General features: G+C 38.0%; 1 non-coding gene across 1 annotated transcript; it reads right to left on the reverse strand.

Moving 5' to 3' along the window:
* Positions 1 to 4,238: 4,238 nt before the first annotated feature.
* On the reverse strand, positions 4,239 to 4,344 carry LOC112503150. Its single transcript, XR_003067867.1, has one exon. It is a non-coding gene; the product is annotated as a small nucleolar RNA R71 (small nucleolar RNA).
* Positions 4,345 to 13,225: the final 8,881 nt, after the last annotated feature.

The following is a 13,225-nucleotide window of genomic DNA, read 5'->3' on the forward strand; positions in this document are numbered from 1 at the left end:
AAAACAAGCTTCTCAGCAATCACTGAACATACTCAGCGTATGATCGCTGGAACTGAAAATACATAAACAAAATTACATCGATAGATAAAAGGGATTATCATCAAATCACTGAAAGAGAGGATCAACAGGATCTGTGTCATAAAGATTGTATTTCAAAATTGTTCATAAGACTTCTTGCTCTTATTTAAACTTATAAAATTATTTATACAAAATGACTTTGGCAAAGAAAGACAAATCAGAGAGGCTCTGGTTGTTCTTTACAACTTAACCAGAGGAGCTCTGGTTGGCTTTTGTAGATGAACCAGAGGCTCTGGTTAGTAGAACCAGAGGCTCTGGACATGCAAAGGATTTTAAATTATACTCTCTCTCTCTCTCTCTATATATATATATATATATATATATATATATATATACTCGGGAAATATTTACATTCATCCTATATACTCGACTTTGTAATTATATGAATATTAAGTTAAAGAGGACCTCTGGTTGATATAACTAGAAGCTCTGGTCAAAGGAACCAGAGGGCTCTGGCCCTGCTGTATGATGAATAAAATATTTCTAAGTCAAAAATCTGGTCATACAACCAGAGGGATGCTAGTTGTTGTGAATTATGAGTTATATTTTGTTTATATGAAAAGTTAATTTTAAATAAAGTTTTGGTGATCTTCACCTTGCAATTACAAGAAAAAAGGTATCTCACTAGACCTTTCTGGTCTAACCCTCATTTTGTCTTTCAAATACGTGTTGCAGGAACAGCTGAGTACCATGATAGTAAAGGAAAAGGGAAAATGTAATTTGTTTCCCTATGTGCATAACTATATGAAGATCAGCCTATGGATGTGTTTAGTTTTGAAGTTATATGTTATGTAGTAGAAGAATTTGTATTGTGGAATTTTTGGATTGTGTACTTTGTACTTTAGTCTCTTGTACTATGGGACCTAAGTGGTGTAATATACGTAATTCTCTAAATGAATTGTGTGTTATATGCAATGTGAGATATGAGGTGTTACAAACATATAGAAATCCGATATCATTTTATCAAAGCTCATGTTATGAATAGTGATATTGAACTTCACTTCATACCCAATGAGTACCAACTAGCTGATATGTTCACTATACCTCTTGATGAAACAAGATTTAATCTTTTTGTCAGCGAACTTAGAATGCTGAACATTGAGAATTAACCTTGTCAGTGCTAAGCATCATTCAGTGCTACTAAGCGAAATGATTCAATGTTATTTAATCTATCACTTAACTCTTAAGTCAAATGTATCTTTCTCTCTAAGGTATGGTTACTTATTTCTTCTTTCTAAAAATCTTAAACTATCACTGAACACTTTCTTTATTCAGTGATCACTATGTTTTAAAAGAAAAGACTAATAAACGGTCATATTTTATGACGTAAATATTTTTTTTAAATTAATGGACATATTTCACGCGCGTCTTTCTGACACACATTGTCCATTACTCTTCCCAAACCAGTCACTCTCAAATGACGTGCAAAAAAAATCATAATTGCGTATCTTTTCGAAGCATCATTTTCCTCTCTTCTCTTTCTCTTTCATCTCACCTATAAATACCTCTCTTGCCCATTCTTTCACTCTATGCGCTCTCAAAATATACTCGATTACTCTCTATATACTTTGCTAAGCAAGAACATCAAAAACTCTTCAAACACAAAGCGGTTCTTCCTTTCTTTTTCAAAATACAGGTTTGTTTTCTATTCTTTTTGGTTGTTAATTGATACGTACTAAGTATTTAGTACGTAAAGTACCTTTTTATTCTCTTTTAGATAGGTTATTTTCCATTTATATCCCAACTTTGAGTCATTTTATCTCTTTTTTCTATTTCTATGTTGAAGTAAATGATGAACCTGTTTTTAGTGGATTTTGGTCTAAATTAAGCTTATTTTGGATAGATTGGAGCAGGTCGATGCTGTGGAAATGTGGTAGCATGACCTGATGGTAGATGAAGAGACGGATGAGACTTGGAGTTGACTGACAAGACCATGGGAAGACATTTGAGAGCTTTCTAAAGTTGAACTAGCTGTAGTTTAATCAAATTAGCTGGAGTTTACAAGACTAATGTAGTTACTTTCTAAATATTAGTTTGCTTTTATGTACTATTTAGTTCCTTTTGAACTAGGTGGGTGTGAAATGACCTTTTTGCCCTCACTCCATCCCTAGTATAAAAAGGGACGTTGGGAGGAGTATTGAACACACCTCCACACCCTCAACACTTCTACTCCACACTTTTCTCTCAAGTAGTTCTCCATACTACTTGGAGAACAAGTTGTCTTCTAAATATTAAGAAATCTTTTGGCATTTCAAGTTTCTTTAATCGCTTTATTTAATCGCTTTATTTATATTACCGTTATTTACATTCCGTCTTTAAATTATTTACGCTTACTAGCATTTTATTTACGTGATTTATTTATTACGCTTTCCGCATCTTTATTATTCCGTCATTTATATTCCATATTTACTTTCCGCATTACTTTATGTCTTTATTTACCGCACTTTATATTTCTTGTTATTTACTTTTCGTCTTGAGTAGCTAATTTTATTAGCTCGGGTGTATGACGAAAAGGGAGAGTTTTTCAACCAAAATATAGTCGACCCTTTCATGTAACAACGATGTTTTACTTTTTCATTTCAAGTTTTATAAAACCAATGACACTTCTTGACGRGTTGATCACTTTGAAAGTGTTAAAGTGTCGTGGACTCTAAGCTGAGCCATTGTTTGCACGTCAACTTGGATGATATGGGAAGTAGACTTGAGAGAGTTGCTAACAAAGAGATTTGTTGTCCGTATTTTCTAAGTTGTTAATTCTCGACGGGTTGATCACTCTGAAGTGTTATAGTGGAATGGACTCAGAGATGAGCCATTCGGAACACATCAACTTGAATGATATGGGAATCCACTTGAGAGAGTGATTTTTAAAAAGAGATTTGTTTATCCATATACTTTGAAGACACCATTTATCACTTTCACTGGTCTGGATACCTTATAGAGATATGGATTAAAGCTATAATATCAGTGCATTGGTGAAGTCTAAGAGGAATACCTTCAAAGTAATTGGTAAAAATAGTTGTTACTGATTGACTGCTGTAGCAATCTGTCAGCATGGTTTAATGATGTAGCATTTTGATAGCATTGGTCGACTGGAAATAATTTTTACATCTCACCCGAAAAGTCATACACCCTAGCTTGCTTTTATTATCTGTTATCTCCTGTTTTTAGTTGTGTTAACTCTGTTCTAATCAAAGTCTTTGAATTCGCATTCTGAAATCATTTCCTTAACTTTACTTTCTTCTAAACTTTTACTACGATCCCTGTGGACGATATCCGGTACTTGTACCACTTTTATTACTTGAAAGACGATATTAGGACTATTTGTATACTTGCTTTTGGACCTGATTGTAGTTTGTGGTTTCCACTCGATCAAGTTTTTTGGCGCCGCTGCCGGGGATTGTTTAGTTAAAAGTTTCCTGTTTAGTGAAGTAAAAGATTTGATTTTTCTCGTCCCGTTTTAAATCGTCTTTAAAAGTGGTGTATGTCACGGAGACAACGCGGGGAAATTTTTGAATTGGATCCCGATATTGAGAAAACGTTTCGCCAAAGAAGGAGGGCTTAAAGAGCAATTTTTGCTCTACTCTCTCCTAACATGGAGTTACCTCCCCCAATCATCCCCGAGATTCCACATTTAGAAAACCAACCGCCTGCCTTTGGGGCAATACCACCATTTCCGAATTTTCCGCAAGAACACCACCATCATAATAATCATAATGAGGACACAGAATCGGAAAATAATGAACAACCAAGAGAACAAACTATGAACATCATTAATTTGGCAAATTCCAAAAATGAAAGGATCATGGACTATGTCATCCCTGATTTTGAGCAATTAAATTTCGGGATAGTTAGGCTACATATGACCGCTCTCCATTTTGAACTAAAACCGATTATGTTTCACATGTTGCAAACAAACGGACAATTTGCCGAATTACCTTCGGAGGACCCACACTCACATTTGAAATCCTTTATGGAAATCACTGATGCTTTCCTGATCCCGGTAGTGTATAATGACGCTCTGAGACTCACTTTATTTCCACTTTCTCTAAGGGATCAGGCAAATGCATGGTTTAATTCATTAACTCCGGGTTCTGTGCCTTCATGGAGTAATATGGCGGAATAGTTTTTGCAAAAATATTTCCCACCAACTAGGAACGCTGAGTCCAGAAATGAAATTCTCCTTTTTAAACAAATGGACGATGAAGCTGTTCCTGACGCTTGGGAAAGGTTCAAAGAGTTGTTAAGGAGATGCCCTCACCATGGCATCCCGTATTGTATTCAACTCCAGACGTTTTACAATGGGTTAAATCCCATGGCAAAACAAATGCTCGATAGGACTGCGGGCGGAGCCTTTCAGCTATGACCTACAATGAAGGATATGAGATCCTAGAAAAAATTTCTGCTAATAATGGACATTGGGCTGATCCACATGCTCAACCGCAAAAGCAGACAGCAGGAATACATGATGTTGATGCATATACTGTATTGACAGCACAACTTTCTTCTATGGCCAATATGCTTAAAAATCTAACTTCTGGCCAAGGAGTGTAGTCAGCTGTTACATCACCTATTCCAGCTGCCCTCTCAGTGCAATGTGTCTGTTGTGGAGGGGAACACTCTTATGAATTGTGTCCACATAACGCTGAATCTGTGAATTATGTTCATAACATATCGAATCCCTACACTAACACATATAATGCTAGTTGGAGACAGCACTCAAATATTTCATGGAATAGTCCAAGTTTGAACCCCCCCCCAGTCCATAAGCAACAAGGAAACCCTAATTTTCAACAACATTAACATGCAAGCAGTTCTAATTCTCAAAATACCATCACCAAAATTTTCAAAGTAATCAACCACCTTTTCAGACCAAACCACCTCCATAGTCTGAATCATCATCCTTGGAAGCTATGATAAAAGGACTGGTGGCTCAGTCCCAAGCACATCAACAAATGATGACTCAAAATCAATCTTTGTTAAATCAACAAAGTGCTGCCATCAAAAACCTGGAAACGCAAGTCAACCAACTTGCTCTTAATCAGAATAGTAGATCCCTTGGTACTTTGCCTAGTAACACTGAAGTCCCGAGAGATCTAGGAAAAGAGCATGTAAAGGTAGTGACTCTTAGGAGTGGTAAGGAATTAACCGAGACCATACCAAAAGAAAGTGAACAGGTTGCGTCTAAACCTGAGACTATACCTATGGTCCATGTTACTGAAAGTCCACCAAAACCTTTGGATAACCCACTTCTTGAGATCACCACTTTTGTTCCTCCTAACTCGGACTATCCTTTGTTATTCCCGAAAGAAGTTGCTAGGAAAAAGCCAATTGAGGATGAGGTTATAACCGGTCCAAAAACCAAAGTTGTAATCTCATCTGAACCTCAAGAAAGTAAGACCAAGACTCTAGGTACTCTGGACCCGTCTTGCTCAACACAACCTGACAAAGCCATCATTAAACCAGTTCCTCTTTATGTTCCTTTTCCCCAAAGGTTAAGGAATCAAAAGGAAGAACTGCAATTTAAAAAGTTTTTGGAAGTGTTTAAAGCATTTCATATCAACATACCCCTTATTAAAGCAATTGAGCAGATGCCTAGTTATGCCAAGTTCTTGAAAGATATTTTGAGTAAGAAGAAGAAGTTAACCGAATATGAGACCGTAGCTCTTACTGAGGGATGTAGTGCGCTTATAACCAACAAAATACCCCCCAAGCTTAAAGACCCAGGGAGTTTCACTATTCCTTGTTCTATAGGTGGAAAGGAGATTGGTAAAGCATTATGTGATTTGGGAGCTAGTATCAACCTTATGCCCTTGTCTGTTTTCAACACCCTAGGCATATGAGAAGCTTGACCCACCACTGTCACCTTGCAATTGGCCAATAGAAGCGTAGCTTATCCTAAAGGTAAGATTGAGGATATCTTAGTTCAGGTTGACAAATTCATCTTTCCGGCTGACTTCATCATTCTTGATTTTAAGGCTGATAAGGATATTCCCATAATCTTAGGAAGACCTTTCTTAGCCACTGGTGGAACTTCGATTGATGTCCAAAAGGGAGAGCTCACCATGAGACTCCAAGACCAGAAAGTCACTTTCAATGTCTTTAATTCCTTAAAGTACCCTGATTACTTAGAGAAATGCTCAGGAGTTACTGAGATTGAGACAATGTGCTATGAGGAAGGAGTTAGGAAGGTCTGTAAGTTAGAAGAGGAGGAGAGTGCTGAGATAGGTGATGAGACTGTTGAGGATTTAGAAAGTGATGTCCCATCTGATGTTGCAGCATTTGAGTTGTTGGACAATAGTGAGCTTAAGAATTTTACACCATCTATAATTTCACCACCTGTTCTGGAGTTAAAGCAACTCTCATCTCACTTGAAGTATGCATTTCTAGGAGAGGAAGGTAAACTACATGTCATCATATCATCTACCCTAGATCTATATCAAGAAAAGAAGTTTGTAGATATGTTGAAGTTGCACACCAAAGCCATAGGATGGACCATTGCTGACCTTTAGGGGATTAGTCCTTCTATATGTCAACATAAGATCATCCTAGATGAAAAGAACTTCAAGTCTATAGAGCCTCAAAGGAGATTGAACCCGGTCATGAAAGAAGTAGTGAAGAAGGAAATTTTGAAATGGCTAGACGCCGGAATAATTTTTCCAATAGCCGGTAGTTCCTGGGTTAGTCCAATCCAATGTGTCCCAAAGATGGGAGGGTTTACTGTTGTCACCAATGACAAGAATGAACTTATCCCTACAAGAATAGTGTCTGGTTGCATGTATGGACTACCGTAGGCTAAACAAATCCACTCAAAAAGACCATTTTCCCTTGCCTTTTATTGATCAGATGTTATACAGGTTGGCTGGAAAAGAGTATTACTGCTTTTTGGATGGATACTTCGCATATAACCAAATAGCCATATCACCCGAGGACCAAGAAAAGACCACTTTCACATGTCCCTATGGTACTTTTGCCTTTAGGAGAATGCCATTTGGACTTTGCAATGCTCCTGCAACTTTTCAGAKATGCATGATGTCCGTATTCTCTGACATGCTTGAAAAATCCATAGAAATCTTTATGGATGATTTTTCAGTTTATGGCTCATCTTTTGATAATTGTTTGGAAAATTTAAAAAKGAGWCTTGAAAGATRTGARGAAACTGATMTGGTTCTCAACTRGGAAAAATKTCATTTCATGGTCAAAGAAGGAATTGTTTTAGGCCATTTGATTTCCAAAAGAGGAGTTGAGGTAGACAAAGCTAAACTTGAAATCATTGAAAAACTACCTGAACCAACTACTGTCAAGGGATTACGAAGTTTTCTTGGTCATGCTGGGTTTTACCGAAGGTTTATAAAAGACTTTTCAAAAATCTCAAAACCTTTGTGTTTACTTTTGCAGCATGATCAAAAATTTGATTTTACGGATGAATATAAAAATGCATTCAACACTTTAAAGAAAGCTTTAGTAACCGCACCGGTAGTTGTTGCTCCTGACTAGAACAAACCCTTTGAGATCATGTGTGATGCCAGTGACTGGGATGTTGGAGCTGTCTTAGGTCAAAGGAAGTAAAAAGTTTTTCATTCAATTTATTATGCAAGTAAGACATTGAATGAAGCACAACTTAACTACACAACAACTGAAAAAGAACTCTTAGCTGTGGTTTTTTCTTTTGAGAGATATAGATCATATTTGATGGGAACAAAGTTCATTATTCACATTGACCATGATGCCATTAAGTACTTGATTTCAAAAAAAGATGTTAAACCTAGGTTAATAAGATGGGTTTTGTTGTTGCAAGAGTTTGACCTTGAGATAGTGGATAGGAAAGGAGTTGACAACCAAGTTGCAGACCTTTTGTCAAGATTAGAGAAGCCTAGGGAGACCCTAGAAGAAGGAGAGATTGTTGAAACCTTCCCTGATGAGAGAATTCTAGTGTTAGAATCAAAGCCACCATGGTTTGCTGACATAGCAAACTATTTGGCTGTGGAATTAGACCTTCTGATATTTCTGGCCATATGTTCAAAAAGTTTCTCCATGATACTAAAACTTACCTTTGGGATGACCCTTATTTGTTTAAAATCAGTGCAGATCAAATTTTAAGAAGGTGCATCCCAGAAACTGAAGTGGCAGCAATTCTGCAGCATTGCCACCAAGCAGCATATGGAGGACACTTTGGAGGCCAAAGAACAGCGGCTAAAGTATTACAATCTGTTTTTTATTGGCCTACTCTTTTCAAAGATGCCCATAATTTTGCACAAAGATGCAATGAGTGTCAAAGAAGTGGTTCCATTTCCAAAAGGAATGAAATGCCACTTAATGGGATCTTAGAAGTAGAGTTGTTTGATGTATGGGGGATAGACTTCATGGGTCCATTTCCCCCATCAAATCATTGTCAATACATTCTAGTGGTTGTTGATTATGTGTCTAAATGGGTAGAGGTCATGGCTTGTGTTACTAATGAAGCAAAAATTATGGTTAAATTTCTTCAAAAACAGATTTTTACAAGGTTTGGTACCCCAAGGGTACTAATCAGTGATGAGGGTACCCACTTTGTAAATAACCTGTTGAGAGAAGTTCTTGAAAAGTACAACATTAACCATAGAATAGCAAATGCCTATCACCCGCAAACCAATAGATTAGCTGAACTCTCAAACCGTGAAATAAAAGGAATTTTAGAAAAGGTTGTCAAGCCAAACTGGAAGGATTGGGTTTCAAGTTGGATGACGCTTTATGGGCATACCGGACTGCTTTTAAAACACCCATTGGTATGTCCCCATATAAGCTGGTTTTTGGTAAGGCTTGTCAGCTACCTTTGGAACTAGAACACAAAGCATATTGGGCCATCAAAGAATTAAACATGTGCCCAGATATGGCTGCCAGTAAAAAAAAAAAGTCCAGTTGTGTGAATTAGAGGAACATAGGAATCTGTCCTATGAAAATGCCAAGATTTATAAAGATAAAACAAAAAAATGGCATGATAAAAGAATTCAACACCGGAGTTAAGAGCTGGTCAGAAAACTCTTTTGTTTAACTCTAGGTTGAAACTGTTCCCGGAAAGTTCAAGTCTCGTTGGTCTGGACCTTTCCTTATTCATAAAGTTTATCCATACAGAGCAGTTGACCTAATCAATCCTGAGGACAATTCTGTGTTCAAAGTCAACGGTCAAAGAGTGAAGTTGTTTCATGATGCGGTAGAAATTCCAGAGTTATGCTCTGTGAATTTTGTTACCCTTTGCTAAAAGCTTCTATATTTTTGGACTTTTTATAAAGTCCAAAATGTTTGTGTGTAAATATTTATATTTGCTTTAATTTCTGTTATTATAGTTAATATTATTATTAATAATATTGTCATTATTTGTCGTGTGTTTTGCAGTCCAGTCAATCATCAAGAAAAGCCTGAGGTCTTGCTGCAGCATCTGAAAACCCTAGCCTTTCATGGAGAATCTTGAAAATTTTTAAAGCCTGAAAATTTTTGAGTGGAAAAATAAATGATGTCATTCTTAAAAATTAATTTTTAAAGAAATGTGGTCATCTCTTTTTGCCAGCCGAATTTGGTACAAGATGTAAGGAAAAGTACTTATTTGTTTATGAAAAGACATCTTGTTACCACCTTTTCTAACCCATCTCCCCAACTTGTCAAAGTAAATAAAACCCTCTGGTGACTTGTGTTTGAAAAATCTGGTTGAAAAGAAAAAGAGGACTCCCATCAAGTACACACACCTTTTGCATGCTTCCAAGGATGACATCACCCAACCTCATCTTTTTCCCATCTTGCCCTTGTTTTTTAGAAAAAACCCCTTAATCTCCCAAGAAACCCTCTTTTCTCTTCTCATTTCCCTCTCATTTTCTAACTGTTTATCGCTCCCGACTGGTAACCGTCCCCCCACCATCTCCAACGTTCGAAAATAGCAAGAGTGAAGAGAGCCACGGTTCGCGATCCACTACTGTCAAGTGCAGCCGAACAGACGCCGACGCAACCATCTGACCCACCACCGCCGGTGGCTACTGCCGCTAGGCGTACCCCTGTTTCCTCAGAAGACAGTCGGCAAGGAGAGGGAAGAGACTGCCTATTGTGAAAAAGAAGAAGGGTGAGTCTTCGACTACCCTTATCGATGAAGACTCACCGTCTCCACCGCCGTCGCCATCCCTGCCACCATCATCCACTCCAGTCGCCGTCGACGCCATTCCACCGGAAGTACCTATCGTCGTGCCTCCTCTCTAAATGGTGCCATTCGCTGCCATCATCCCATTTTCAAACCCCCTGAAGAAAGCAAAGGAAATGGTGAAATCCTCCACTATGTCGATTCCAAAGAAGGCCCCAATCCCAACTTCATCTCCGACCACCACCAACAGGGAATCAATCGAAACTTCTCAAAAGGTACAATCCTCATCTGATAGTACACCCCTTGAGGGCCTCTTCACTTCTGATTCTGAGGAAGAGGAGGAACCTGCTTCTATGGCACAGACAGGGGAGATTTGGATGGAAAATAAGGCATGCAGTCTCGAAAACATCACTGTTATTGAAAAACCAAGGAAGCCACTGTTTTTTACTGCCTCTGGGAAAGATACAGATGATGAGGATGATATGCCTCATGTTGCTCCTCATGATCACATACCCGACCTCAATGAGGAATTTTTTTAGGGAAGAGGATGAAGAACCCCCTGTTGAGGTTATGTCTAAAAAAAGAAGGTTGGTTGAAGCTTGTGATAAAAAGAAGTCAAATGCAGTAGTTAATGAGGAACCACCTAGGAAGAAGACCCGGTCTCAAAGGGTTGTCATTGAGTCGCCTAGGAACTCTGAAACTGATGTTGTAGCATCACAGCAACATTCCTCCAGACCTAAGAGGAAGAGGGTGGCTATGGCCCAAAGGCCAACCACCATTCCAAGGCCGATCAGACCCTATAATGGTTTTAGTTCTAAGGCTGCTGAAAAGATGCATGTTATGTTCCAAAACAGGGTTAGATTCCCAGACAAGGGATTTGATAGGCAAAGCATTAGGGAATTTGCATTCATAAGGGAAGTGGTAGAGGCTCATGGTATAGAGCAAATGTGCATGGTTCCAACTTCTTATAATCTGACTCTAATTAGGGAGTTCTATGTTGAATTAGCAGCAAATAGCACATCCAAGATATCGATTAGGGGGATGACTTTCATGTTCAACTCTAAAGCCATCAATCCGCTGTATGGCCTAGACCCCCCTAAAAAGACTGATTACTCTAGAATGATGAGACATGCGACCATAGAAGACTTGACTGAGGTGGCTGATGAGATACGGAAACTAGGGGCTGTTTGGGATGACCACTTGAACTACATGTTGAGGACTTTTAAGGCCTATAATCTTACAGCCAATGCAAATGTGTGGATTAACTTTTTGAGGCACTCCATTGCTCCCACCACACATGACAACTCAGTCTTGGTGGAGAGAATGTTGTTGCTTTATTGTCTAGTTACAGGTAAGACAATCAACTTTGGGAGAGTAACAGAGAAGAGTATTCGGACATGCACGGGTAGAACTAGGGGGAAGATGTATTTCCCTTGCTTGATCACACGGTTGTTAGTGGAAAATGGAATTCCTCAGTATTGTGAGGATCAAATGGTGAAAGAACAAGGGGAGAAATGGAAGATTGACATGAAGACAGTTTCTAGGCTTAGGGAGAAGAAGGAAAAGGTGAATGGGGCTGGTGATATGTTGTGTTTGATGCAAGACCTTCTTGCTCAAAACAGCAGTTTAATGGATAGTTTGTCAGCACAAAGGAATGAATTCTTTGACAAGATGGACAGGTTAAAGGGAGAGTTGGTAGAGCAAGTGAGGGCTGCCGAAAAGAAGACAAGGGGAGACATCAAGTTAGTAAGGGTTGAGCTTGAGGCAAAGACAAGTGCTCAAGTCAAGAAGCTAGGAAAGAAGTTGAAGGCATTGAAGACAGAAAATGCAAGGCTGTTTGGAGAGAATGCTAGACTGAAGGAAGAATGCAAGAAGTTGAAGGACATCATCTCCACTTCACCTACTCCTATGGAGTAGGACAGGTTCTATCATCCCCTCTTTAGCTTTTTTATTTATTTATTTTATTTCAACTTGTTTTGATTTTCTTGAGTCTGGGATTGTCTTTTACATTTTCTAGTTTATTTTCTTGCAAAGAACACATATGTTTATAATTGCCATATACTTGTATAGCCAAAATAATTCTTGTAGTCTAGTTATACTTTCTAATCACTTGGTATCACTAGAACTAGCTTGTTTTTCTTGGGAACACATTTTGATCCACATCATATGCTCAACTAAGAAAGGATGTAGGCCCTTTGTTCTTTTCTCAATATTTTAGCCACTTGTAGCCATTGTATAAATAGCCCCCTATATACTTCCAATAAGGACATTGAAAAATCTGAGTTTGGAGGTGGGTACCAACATAGACATATTGATCAAAGCAATGCAAAAGAGCACAAAGTGCCAAAAGTGGAGATCAAAGTGCACAAAGTGCATAAAGCTTCAATGCCATATTTGAGATCTAAAACACCAAAAATGTCCCATAGGGGCAGGTGTAAATGTATTCAACAAAAGAGCACAAAGTGCCAAAAATTTGAAAAATTCAATGTTGATGCATAAAAGTGAGAAAAGGCAAAAAGAGGAAAAAAAATATGCCAAATGAGAGCAAACCAGTTACTTCCAAAGTCTTATTGATCTTGATTTATGATGTGTTGAGCATAACAAAGAGCAAATAAAGCTAGCCTATGGTTTATGCTAATGGTTAGATTGGGCATGCTTACTTGAGATTTATGAAAGCTATATGGTGCATTTTGGCATAATCAACATGTGTATGCACTTACTGCATTTTCTTGCAAAATTTTAAAAATTGAGTCATTTTTAGTTGTCTTTTGGTTACTTGGGGACAAACAACGGTTTAAGTTTGGGGGTGTGATACGTACTAAGTATTTAGTACGTAAAGTACCTTTTTATTCTCTTTTAGATAGGTTATTTTTCATTTATATCCCAACTTTGAGTCATTTTATCTCTTTTCTCTATTTTTATGCTGAAGTAAATGATGAACCTGTTTTTAGTGGATTTTGGTCTAAATTAAGCTTATTTTGGACAGATTGGAGCAAGTCGATGCTGTGGAAATGTGGTAGCATGACCTGATGGCAGATGAAGAGATGG

Source organism: Cynara cardunculus, unplaced genomic scaffold (assembly GCF_001531365.2).
Source record: "Cynara cardunculus var. scolymus isolate 2C unplaced genomic scaffold, CcrdV1 Un_Scaffold_2605, whole genome shotgun sequence".
Taxonomy (NCBI): domain Eukaryota; kingdom Viridiplantae; phylum Streptophyta; class Magnoliopsida; order Asterales; family Asteraceae; genus Cynara; species Cynara cardunculus.